At 47.3% G+C, this 11,728-nt stretch overlaps 1 protein-coding gene across 1 annotated transcript in view; it reads right to left on the minus strand.

Annotated features, from left to right (window-relative positions):
- LOC140189355 (uncharacterized) overlaps positions 1–11,728 on the minus strand; it is a 944,498-nt gene that overhangs the window by 665,630 nt on the left and 267,140 nt on the right. The gene's annotated exons all lie outside the window — the stretch shown is intronic.

Genomic DNA, 11,728 nt, shown 5'->3' on the forward strand with positions numbered 1-11,728 from the left:
GTGAAATTTGCTGACATAGATGAACAATCTTTTGACTGACTGGAAACAGACCAAGGGAGTTTCTTCTCTTCTAGGTGACAGACATTTACTCTTGGGCCAGTGAAGGGATCGGAGTTTTGAAACAGCTGCTCTCAATCCACATGTCACCTGGCCAAGTTAACTACATTTAGACACTCCAAGTTCACAGACTGCAGGAAGCTGGGAATAGAATTTAAGAACAGATCGATGGGGAGATACTGAGCAATTATGCAATAGGTTGGTTTAGGCATACCTGGAGTACTGTGTTTGTGAAAATTTGCATCTCCTGTTCACTCACCTGTCGATCTGTTAACTTCCTGAATTCAGCCCGGCAGAGGTAGCGTAGTCATCTCCTAACAATTCACCTTCATTCCATGTCTTTTCACTATCATTTCACTGGTCAGTGATGACATCTCTCCCTGACTGCCTTACCTTAAGCAAAAGTATATTCACCGGGAAGCACAGGAAAGACACTCCAGTGGTTGTGCTCATCTCACGCACAATGGACAACAATGGTGTTTCTTAGCGTCAATCACTCCAGGCACAGGACTTCTCTGAAGGAATTCCTCACATCTGTCCCTTGGGCTCAAACATCTTCAACTGTATCCTCAATGACTTTTCTTTCACCGCAAGATTCGAAGAGTGATATCACAAACACGAGAAAATCTTGAGATGCTGGAAATCCAATTTAAACACACACAAACTGTTGGAGGAACTCAGCAAGTCAGGCAGCATCTGTGGATCAGACGCTATCTGTGTAAAGTTACTATTGTATATGGAGCAGATCGCTCGGCTGTTTTTTTTAAATGCAAAGTGATGTGTGTTTTCAGCATTGTCAGTTTTGGTTTCCAAGTTCATTGTCTCCAGCATGTTCTTCAATTTTTGACACAATCTGATTGAAACATATAAGATTATTAAGGTATTGGACATGCTGGAGGCAGGAAGCATGTTTCCGCTGATGGGCGAGTCCAGAACCAGAGGCCACAGTTTAAGAATAAGGGATAGGCTATTTAGAATGGAGTTGCGGAAAAAAAAAAATCACCCAGAATGTTGTGGATATGTGGAATGCTCTGCCCCAGAAGGCAATGGAGGCCATGTCTCTGAATGCTTTCAATAAAGAGATAGATAGAGCTCTTAAAGATAGCGGAATCAAAGGTTATGGGGATAAGGCAGGAACTGGATACTGATTGATGATCAGCCATGATCACAGTGAATGGTAGTGCTGGCTCGAAGGGCTGAAGGGTCTACTTCTGCACCTATTGTCTATTGTCTCATCCAAACGGCACCAGCCTGTCACACTTCCCAAACCCCACACACCACCAGCACAGTTTGTGGCTGGACTTGTACTGACCAGGACCTCGTCCCTCTCCTTCCAAAAACATCTAATAATACAGCCCTGCACTCCGGCCGCTCAAATCTACAACAACACTGAGCCTTGGAATCTCTACTTCATGCTAATCAAGGTTGTTTGTTGTTTAACAGAACTACTGTCACAGCAATTCCTACACGCATTCGTAATGTGAATTCTGTCTGCGGAAAACACCTGTTGATCGTATCTGATCCCGGGACCTCTATATTCAATAATGCTGAACTAACAGAATTATTTTGTGCCATTCTGATGGCCGTTTTTCAACTGATAAACCTTGTCTCTCCAAGGATTCGGTGCAGCCTGCCAAACGTTCCCAGAGTTTCTTAGTCTTCCTGTTCAAATTAAAGAAATTCGTAGAATCAAGCAGAGGGCAAAAGTCACAAAGAGCGTCAGTGGATTGAGTCTGACTGTCTGAGAATTTTGCTTATAAACTGCTACACCCTGACACAAGATCTCGGATGGCAGACCCACAGGCCATGGAGTAGATCATGAGAATAGAAAGGAACTGCACCAGTTTCCTTCTGAAGACCATTGGGCACTAGATGTTGTCCCTTCTGATCATGGAATATGGAAAGAAACTTCGAACTACAGTACAAGACAAGAGGGTTTGACCCCCAATGTCATGTGGAACCAACTGAAAACTATATCAATAAATCTCCATGAAGTGATCGCTCCTACCCACACAATGTCATTATCACAGGCTGCAGATTGTGAGCATCCTCCACCCTCTAAGCAAACACTTAACCCTCATATCTCCTCTGAATCTACACCCTCTCACCTCCAATGCATGCCCTCTGTTACTGGAGATTTCTATCCTGGGAAATAGAAACTCCATCTCTGCTTGATCTGTGCCTCACATAATTTTACAAACCTCTATCAGATCTGCCCTCAGCCTCCACCGATCCAAAGAAAATAACCCAACTTTGTCAAGCCCCTCATAATAGCCTGTCCCCTAAACCAGGCAGAAACCAGGTAAACCTCTTCTGCACCCTCTACACTACCTCAACATTATTCCTATATCGGGGCGAGCATAACTGTATGTAATGCTTCAGATGCGGCATAACCAGGGTCTTTTTAAATTACCTCGTGACATTTGAATTCAAGGCCTCAAATAATAGAACAAGCAGTCTATAAGCATTGTCAACCACATGATCAACCTGTGTAGCCACTTTGAAGGAGCTATAAACGTGGGCCCCAAGATCTTGCCATAAACTGATTACTGTCTCCTTGCATTTGTCCAACCATTTATTTGGGCTGAACTCCATCTGACGTTTCTCTGCCCACATCTGCAACTGATCGAAATTACACAGAAGCCATAGCACAGATCCCTGCAGAATACTGCTGACTACAGACCTCGAGCTCCAGGCGGGCGAGCTTGTTGTCCTTCTTGGATGCGAGGAAGGGGAAGAAATGGCAGTTTGAGGCGTGAATCCGGCGGAGGATGAAGTGTAGGAGAGGTCCATGGCAGACGGTGGAGAGTGAGTCCCAGAGTGGTGGTAGAGAGAAGGCCAGGGCCCTTGGGTATCTTCCCATGGCAGCGAGCGTGGTGCGGAGAATCCTGCAGGAGCAGCGGTCAATGAAACGGAGGTCCCTGCGATCCTCGCTGGGCCCGAACTGGGAGGCCTGGAACCGGAGCTGGAATCCCTGCGATAACAGATTGCGGCGGAGACATGCTCCCAGGAAGGAGGCGTGGCTGTGGTAGCAGGTCTGAGTCAGGATGTGGTCGAAGAGTCGGAGAGAGGCAGAGATCACAGAGTGGGAGCAGTGAGGGAGGGTCTCACTGAACTCCTGTCGAAGAGAGGATTTAAACTTCTTCAGGGTAGGCATACCTTGAAGAGACTTCGCAGCGGAGTAGCAAATCGTAAACACAAAATAATCTGCAGATGCTGTTGTCAAAGGAACACTCACAATGCGCTGGAGGAACTCGGCAGGTCAGTCAGCATCAGTTGAAAAGATCAGTCGACGTTTCGGGTCGAAACCCTTTGTCAGGACTGAAGGAAGAACTTTGGGGAGGGTTTGAAGAATGCTGGTAGTTGAAAAAAACAGTAATTTGAAATACAAAGGGGAGGGGGAGGGGAAGCAGGGAGGTGATTGGCAGGAGAACAATGCGCAGTAGTAGAAGGAGGCGGAACTATGAGGGAGGTGATGTGAAATAGGGATAGAGGAAGGGAGGGGGAGGGAATTACCAGAAGTTGGAGAATTCTATGTTAATATCAAGGGGCTGGAGACTACCTAGACGGTATATGAGGTGTTTCTCCTCCAACCTGAGTTTAGCCTCATCATGGCAGTAGAGGAGGCCATGTATGGACATATCTGCATGGGAATGGGAAGCAGAGTTGAAGTGGATGGCTACGGGGAGCTCCTGTCTGTTGTGGCGGACGGAGTGGAGGTGCTCGACGAAGTGGTCCCCCAATCTGCGTCGGGTTTCACCAATGTAGAGGAGGCCGCACTGGGAGCACCGGATGCAATAGATGAGCCCAACAGATTCACAAGGGAAGTGTTGCCTCACCTGGATGGACTGTTTGGGGCCCTGAATGGTGGCAAGAGAGGAGGTGTTGGGACAGGTGTAGCACTTACGCTTACAGGGATAAGTGCCGGGTGGGAGATCTGTGGGGATGGACGTGCAGATAAGTGAGTTGCGGAGGGATCGATCCCTGCGGAAAGCGGAGAGGGGTGGAGAGGGAAAGATGTGCTTAGTGGTTCTTAGTGCTGAGCCTGTTCCTAATATTGTACTGCAGGGGTCAAGACATTTTCCTCCCTGTTACACTCACATGAGAGATGTAAAGGATGAGAAAAGAATAAGCCATTGAAGGACCTTTGAGAAACAGAATGAGATCATGCGAATGAAAATAGCGTAACACCAGACAACAGATGACAGATGCTGAAGGTAAAGGACTTGAATACTGAATTCAGCCGACCCAGTCCTTCACACGCATATTGTAGTGTGTTAGTCACACCAATAGAGGGCATGGATCCCATCAAGTCGAAGTCAGTACTCTGGAGGGATATCCATTCGCCCTCCAGACAGCTTGCAGGCCATATCCTTCAACTGCCAATGCTATTTCCATTTGAAATCACATCTACTTCAAACAACCTAAAACATCAGATTCCTGGACTTGCCTCTTGCTGTATCAAAAAGTTCTTCATTTACATCCTTTATTGGTTGCCCAAAACCTCAAATCCATCTCATCTAATTCAGAAGTAAATTTATTTGCCTTACCTAATGGCTAGATATTAGATTAGATTATGAAGGCACTCAGTCCTCGTTTATTGTCATTTAGAAATGCATGCATTGAGAAATGATACAATGTTCCTCCAGTATGATGTCACCGAAACACAGGGCAGACCAAGACTAAAACTGACAAAAAACACATGATTATAACATATAGTTACAACAGTGCAAAAGAATACCGTAATTTGATAAAGAGCAGACCATGGGCATGGTAAAAATAAAAGTCTCAAAGTCCCGATAGCCCCAACATCTCACGTGGACGGTAGAAGGGAGAAACTCTCCCTGCCATTAGCCTCCAGTGCCGCAAACTTGCTGATGCAGCATCCTGGAAGCACCCGACCACAGCTGACTCCGAGTCCGTCTGAAAACTACGAGCCCCCGACCAGCCCTCCGACACCGAGCACTGTCTCCTCCTAGCGCTTCGACCCTGCCCCGGCCGCCGAGCAACAAGCAAAGTCAAGGACTCGGGTCCTTCCCCTCCGGAGATTTTGGATCACACAGTAACAGCAGCAGCGAAACAGGTATTTCAGAAGTTTCACCAGATGTTCCTCCGTGCTCTCACGTCTGCCTCCATCAAATCAGAATTGTGCACGGCACCCAACTTGATAGATAACAGATATTCATCACGGAGTGGCTGCTGTGCGCTGCGTCGTGTCGCCGTTTTCTCCTCTCCAATTTAACATCAACATATCAAATGGAGCCTGGACAATGATACAATGTCTGCCTTAGGATTTGAGTGCAAGATTGCTCACTTACACTCTGGCTCCTCTATCCCGATTTCACATCACCTCCCTCATAGTTCCACCTCCTTCTACTACTGTGCATTGTTTTCCTGCCAAACACCTCCCTGTTTCCCCTCCCCCACCCCTTCGTCTTTCATATTACAGTTTTTTTCAACTACCAGCATTCTTCAAACACTCCCCAAAGTACTTCCTTCAGTTCTGACGAAGGGTTTCGACCCGAAACGTCGACTAATCTTTTCAACTGATGCTGACTGACCTGCTGCGTTCCTCCAGCGCATTGTGAGTCTTCCTAAGAGTACCGTCTGTGGTCCTATCCACCTGGGGGCAAACCCCGGCCTTTCTGGCAGCACCCTCACCATAACTTGGTCACCGGGCTGTGGAAAAACTATCCCCTCTCCCTCTGGCTCTTTTTGATTAGCGATTCACTGTTGTAGTTTCGCTCGGTCCTTTAATACTTTAAGTTGGTTGCAAAGGTCTTTCATGTATTGGGTCATTCTATCCCTGATTGCCCCAGGCTCCCCGCAACCCATAATTACCCCATAAGGGAGTCGCATTGCTCACCCCATCAATAATTCATAGGGGCTGAGACCCAAAGTGCGGTTCGGGGTTGCGTGCAATCTCATCAAGATTCCTGGTAATACATCAACCCATGTCTTTCCTGTCTCAGCTATAGCTTTGGCTAACGCATTCTTGATTGCTCGGTTCATCCTTTCTACTATCTCTGAACTCTGGGGGTGGTAGGGTATGTGGAACCGTTGTCAAAACCCTAGTAGTTGGCACATTTCCTTCATCACTTTCCCCGTGAAATGTGCTCCCTGATCTGAATCCACCTGAACTGGGGTTCCCCAGCTTGGGAGGATTTCCTGAACTAGGATCCATCCAGCAGTGCGGGCGGTGCAGTCACTTGTTGGGAAAGCCTCTACCCACCGAGTGACGTGATCCATAATTACCAGACAGTAGCTTTTCCCCCGGCTTTTTAGCAGGGGCCCTGTGAAGTCTATCTGGATGTTTTCCCAGGGTCACCTCAGCTGAGGCTGATTTGCCAGCTGTGGCTTTCTGCCCTTACCAGGGTTATGCTGGGCACAAATGATACAACGGCGGCAGAATTTCTCAACATCCCCACCCATCCCTGGCCACCACCAGTCCTGCTGGAGGGTTGTGATCATGCTCTGCCTTCCCTCATGCATCGCCCCATGATAAAACTTTAGTAGTATCTGTCTAATACAGGGTGGGTCCATCGCAACTATTTCCTCCCCATGTGTCCAGCACCCATCTGATCCCTCCTTAGCTCCTTTTAATCTCTATTTTTCCTTCTCTTCTGCCTCTATCTCTTCATATAATTTTACTAAGCTAGCTTCTGTCATTTCCTCCTGCACACTTGCAATTTCAGTTGCCTCTTGCCCCCCTGCTGCCTTATTCGCAGCAATGTCTGCCCTCAGAGGAACTGGGAAAACTTTATATTCTGGAGTGGCCGCAGTCTCTCTGAGTATCCCTGGTGTTTTTGTTCCTTCGCTATACCCTGAGCAGCAGTCAGTGTGTCATTTTGTATAGGGTCCTGCTTAGGGGGTTTATACAGACCCTCCTCTATTTTAACTGGGTTTACCTTCACCTGCCCACAATCTTGCTTGTCTCTAGCCCACACTGCTGGGAACTGTTGACAAGGTAACCCATAGACACCATCCTGGCTCCAGTCTCTAATGATCGGGGCAGCTGCGCCTATGCTAGCCAGCCCGTGTATTCTGTTGGTTGTGCGCGTTCACTGCCCCTGACTCGTCCATATTATTTCTCTCTTTCCCGAATCTACAAAAGCTCCTGCTTCCCTTAGGATGTCTATTCCAAGGATCGTGCCCTCATTATTTGGACATACCCAGAAATACACTGGAAGCTGCACTCCCCCGATTTCTAGTACCTGCAATTCACTTCTTTCTGCGTTTACTGTTTTTACCTCCTACACCCCTGATATAACTGGCCTGTCTAGTTGCTGGTAAGGGTAAGTTTGTTATCGATACCGATGCCCCTGTGTCCATTAATATATTGCATTCGCAGCCCCTAACAATGCCGTTGTGTACATCCACGGGTCACCAGCGCTGGCAGGGCAGCCCGCTGCCACATCTTTTTCTGTCCTAAGAGGCACCGTTACTAGCTCTTTTATCTGATCGACAGTCAGACCGGTTGCTGATGGGGTGAGTGACTGGGTGTCTGCCATGACCTTCGCCTGGGTTTCCCCCCCTCCCTTTTGGACACTGTCTCCTGCCATGCCCCGATAGGCCACAGCTGTAGCATATCAACTCCTTCACTGCCTTTTACTTGGTCCGGCAGTCCTTTGCTGGGTGCCCTGGCTGCCGGCAAGCAAAACAAGTCCTCCGGGACATCACAGCAGCTGCATCCACTCTACCCACTTTACGATTTCTCTTGCCTTTTCTATGGTCTATCTCACTGGCCCACAAAACTATCTCAGAGTAGTTGGACCCTACTGTTATGCCTGAATCTAAAACTTCCCGGTGGGCTGAGCTCAGGCCTTGCTTCAGCAATTTTAGGAAGACTGGGTCGTCCCTCCCTGGGTTATCCAACCCTGAATACTCCTCGTACACTCGGTATTTACGTTCTGCATAATCCATGGCTGTCTCGTCAGCCCTCTGGGTCACTGCCATTATCGTTCCCCAGCTACACTGGCCTCCCCCCAGCCGCTGCCTCACTTCCCCTTTAAAAGAGCGATATCTTTCTTCATCACTGGTGCTCCCGGTAGTTGTCCATGTACCATCCTGCATCCTCTGGGCCATCCTGTCCTACATATTCCTCGGGCACTTGGCTTTCACTAACACATGTACATCTTTAGGGTGCACCTGGTGAATTTCAACCATTTCCTCGAGTTTGCGCTAGAACTCTGAATTCCCACAGGCGACTTCAAGTGAGGGCAACTTGGACAAAATGCTCTGTTTCTCACTGGGGGTAAAGGGCTTATGAATAGTCATAATCAAGGTCAAGGGCTGGCTCGGATCATCAGAGTTCTCAACCTGATGTTGCCTGACTTCAATAGGTGCCATTCTGGTTGATCTCTCTGGGTAAAACCTCTCCCTGAGATATCTCCATACTAATTCCCACACTACGCAAAATATAAAACCACAGAGTATGTATTCCACAATCTGCCAATTTCGAGCACCCAAACACATGATGCCTGCTGTATTCCCTCACATCACACTTGCAAACGCATACACTAAAATGCAGCTCCCCGAACGAGTATACCCGCCCCCACTCCGGCGTCTTGAACCGTACCGTTGGTTACCACCTTTCGCAACTGGTGGTTCAAGTCTCACCAAGTTAACCAAGTTAACATGCAAAGGTTCCTCACTTATATAAACACACATGCACACGCACACACTACTTTAATATCTACCAGTTCATCTCTCCACGTTCGTCATACCTCGTGTTCCCATGTGTCCGCCGACCGAACAGATCCAAGTGTGAGTGTTATTTTAGAAAAATACTCACCAACTTAGACTGCTAGGATCGCTGGCCACACGACAGATCACGAAGTATCCCACTCCTGACACCAAATGTTGTATCGTGGGTGAAATCATCGGACAGAGTCACTGGTAGATACAAAGCAGCTTCTTTATTCAACACAACAAGGTACAGCAGGCATCTTACAGACGGAGACGCTTTCTGTAGAAAGGTCTGCTAGCCCAATGTGGGCTCAATATTTATATACTTTATACTTTATTGTCGCTAAACAATTGGTACTAGAACGTACAATCACCACAGCGATATTTGTTTCTGCACTTCACATTCCCTGGATTACAAATATTGAAAATTAAAAATAGTTAAAATTTGTAAATATTAAAAATTTAAATTATAAAACATAAACAGAAAGTAGAAAATGGGAAGTAAGGTAGTGCAAAAAAACCGAGAGGCAGGTCCAGATATTTGGAGGGTACGGCCTAGATCCGGGTCAGGATCTGTTCAGCAGTTTTATCACAGTTGGAAAAAAGCTGTTCCCAAATCTGGCCGTACGAGTCTTCAAGCTCCTGAGCCTTCTCCCGGAGGGAAGAGGGACGAAAAGTATGTTGGCTGGGTGGGTCGTGTCCTTGATTAACCTGGCAGCACGGCTCCAACAGCGTGCGGTGTAAAGTGAGTCCACGGACGGAAGATTGGTTTATGTGATGTGCTGCGCTGTGTTCACAATCTTCTGCAGCTTCTTTTGGTCTTGGACAGGACAACTTCCATACCAGGTTGTGGTGCACCCTGGAAGAATGCTTTCTACGGTGCATCTATAAAAATTCGTGAGGGTTTTAGGGGACAGGCCAAATTTCTTTAGTTTTCTCAGGAAGTAAAGGCGCTGGTGGGCTTTCTTGGCAGTGAACTCTGCTTGGTTGGACCAAGTCAGGTCATTTGTGATACTGACCCCGAGGAACTTAAAGCTTAAGTATGCGAAACACAAAGGCAATCGCTACTTGAAAAGTTGCAGACAATGCATAGGCAATGCTTCCTTTTGAGGCTACGTACAAAATATCACACCATCCTTTCCTTCTGACACCAACATATCTGGGTTGGTATCCACACCCTTTAGGATTTACTTGGCATTTTGCGTGCTAACATAGAAGACAATTAATGTTTATAATGTATAGATAATGCTGTCTTCGAAACTGCAGCATTAGGTCAAACTATGGCGCCAGAAGCATCTGATATTTACACCTTTTAGGAAGCCCATTGTGGTGGACACGATCCACAGTCCTTTGTCAAACAGTTAAAATAGAAATCTGGTGCCCAAAGTCATTTAAGTGTAAACATATCATCTACCGAAAAAAAACGTCACTCAAACAGCATGAATACTTTTTATCGGCACTTTACATGTAGGGACAGTGATGGTGAAAGGGGGAGGGAAAGAGACCTGGGGAGGAGTGGTCTCAAGATCCTCAGGTGTTCCTCCCAATGGGATAAAGCACAAAGAGGGGAAATATCAAAGAGAGATGAGAATGGAACTGTGATTGTCATGAGAGATTTAATCAGAAGCAGATTAGGGTAGTGCTGTATTGAGTACCTTTGCTCTGTGAGCTGCAGCAACCATGATCTGCTGGTGACAACCCATTCCACTTGAGTTTCCCCATTCACATACCGACATATCGGTCCCTTACAGCTGTCTTAACCGGTGGTGGGGTGGTAATGGGACAAGCTCCCACTTCCCATCAAATGCTGACAATGGTGTGCACCTCAAATTGCCTCTGTCAATCAAGTCCAGCTCCTGGCTTTTACATATGGCTTCGCTACTACACCCGATGAACTGTTTCCAGTGCCAGGGGAAGGTGCAAATGGGTTTACTGCCGTCATATAACCAACTGCAATGGACAGATGGGGCTCCTCAGCCATACTTGGCAGATCAAGTGGAAGAAAAATTCTGATCTCAGACCTCCACTGGCCTGAGATGGGAAGACTTCGGGAGTAAGCCCTGAGGAACAATCCGGAGATGGATTCCCTGTCGGTCCTGTGTTCAATGCAGACTGGCAATCCTGCAACACCGCTGGTGCCTGACTGTATCGGTCTCTGACGTTGCTTTGGATTCATCAGCTGTGTGGAGAACAGGAGCCCCTGCATGGGCAACTGCTTGCTTTCCATATCGTACTTCCCCGACTTGTATATTGACGTTGACACGAGGGTGCAATATCCATGGTCGATCCTGACCAGCAGAGGGCCATGATCAACATGTCTGTACACGGCCTTCTCTCCCGCTACAGTGAGGCCGAGTACAGGTTGGACGAGCAACGCCTCATATTCTGACAGTGTAGTCTCCAATCTCGATGGCATGAACATTGATTTCTCCAAATTCAAGAATAACTACCTCTTGTTTCCACAACCCACCCCCACTTTTCTTCTGACTTTTCACCCATTCTGATGGCCAATTAACCCCTTCATCTCTCCTCATGCACCCTCATTACCTGCCCATCAAGTCTCTCTGGTTTTCCACCTCCTCCGTGTCATCCCATGGTCCAACATTCTCTCCTATTAGATTTCTTTCTCTTCATCTCTTTGCCTTTTCTGCCTGTCACCCAGCTCCTCACATCATCATCCCTCCACAAACCACACGTTCCCCACCCCTCACTTGTCCTCCTCCCCCTCCCCCACCACCTTATTCTGGCTTTTGGCCCTTTCTTTCTAATCCCGATGAAGGTTCTCAGCCCGAAATGGTGACTGTTTGCTGATTTCCTCCAGCATTTTCTGTGTATTTGCTTCAGTCTGGGTATTGATTAAGCTAATCAAACTGGTACAGTGGAAGAGGAATTTGTGGAATGGTCAGAGACAGTTTCTTACAGCAGTATCTCACCCATGAACGGGTCATTTCAGATGTAATCTGTGTAATGAGGTGGGATTACA

The sequence above is a fragment of the Mobula birostris genome, chromosome 28, assembly GCF_030028105.1.
Source record: "Mobula birostris isolate sMobBir1 chromosome 28, sMobBir1.hap1, whole genome shotgun sequence".
In the NCBI taxonomy this organism is placed as follows: Eukaryota; Metazoa; Chordata; class Chondrichthyes; order Myliobatiformes; family Myliobatidae; genus Mobula; species Mobula birostris.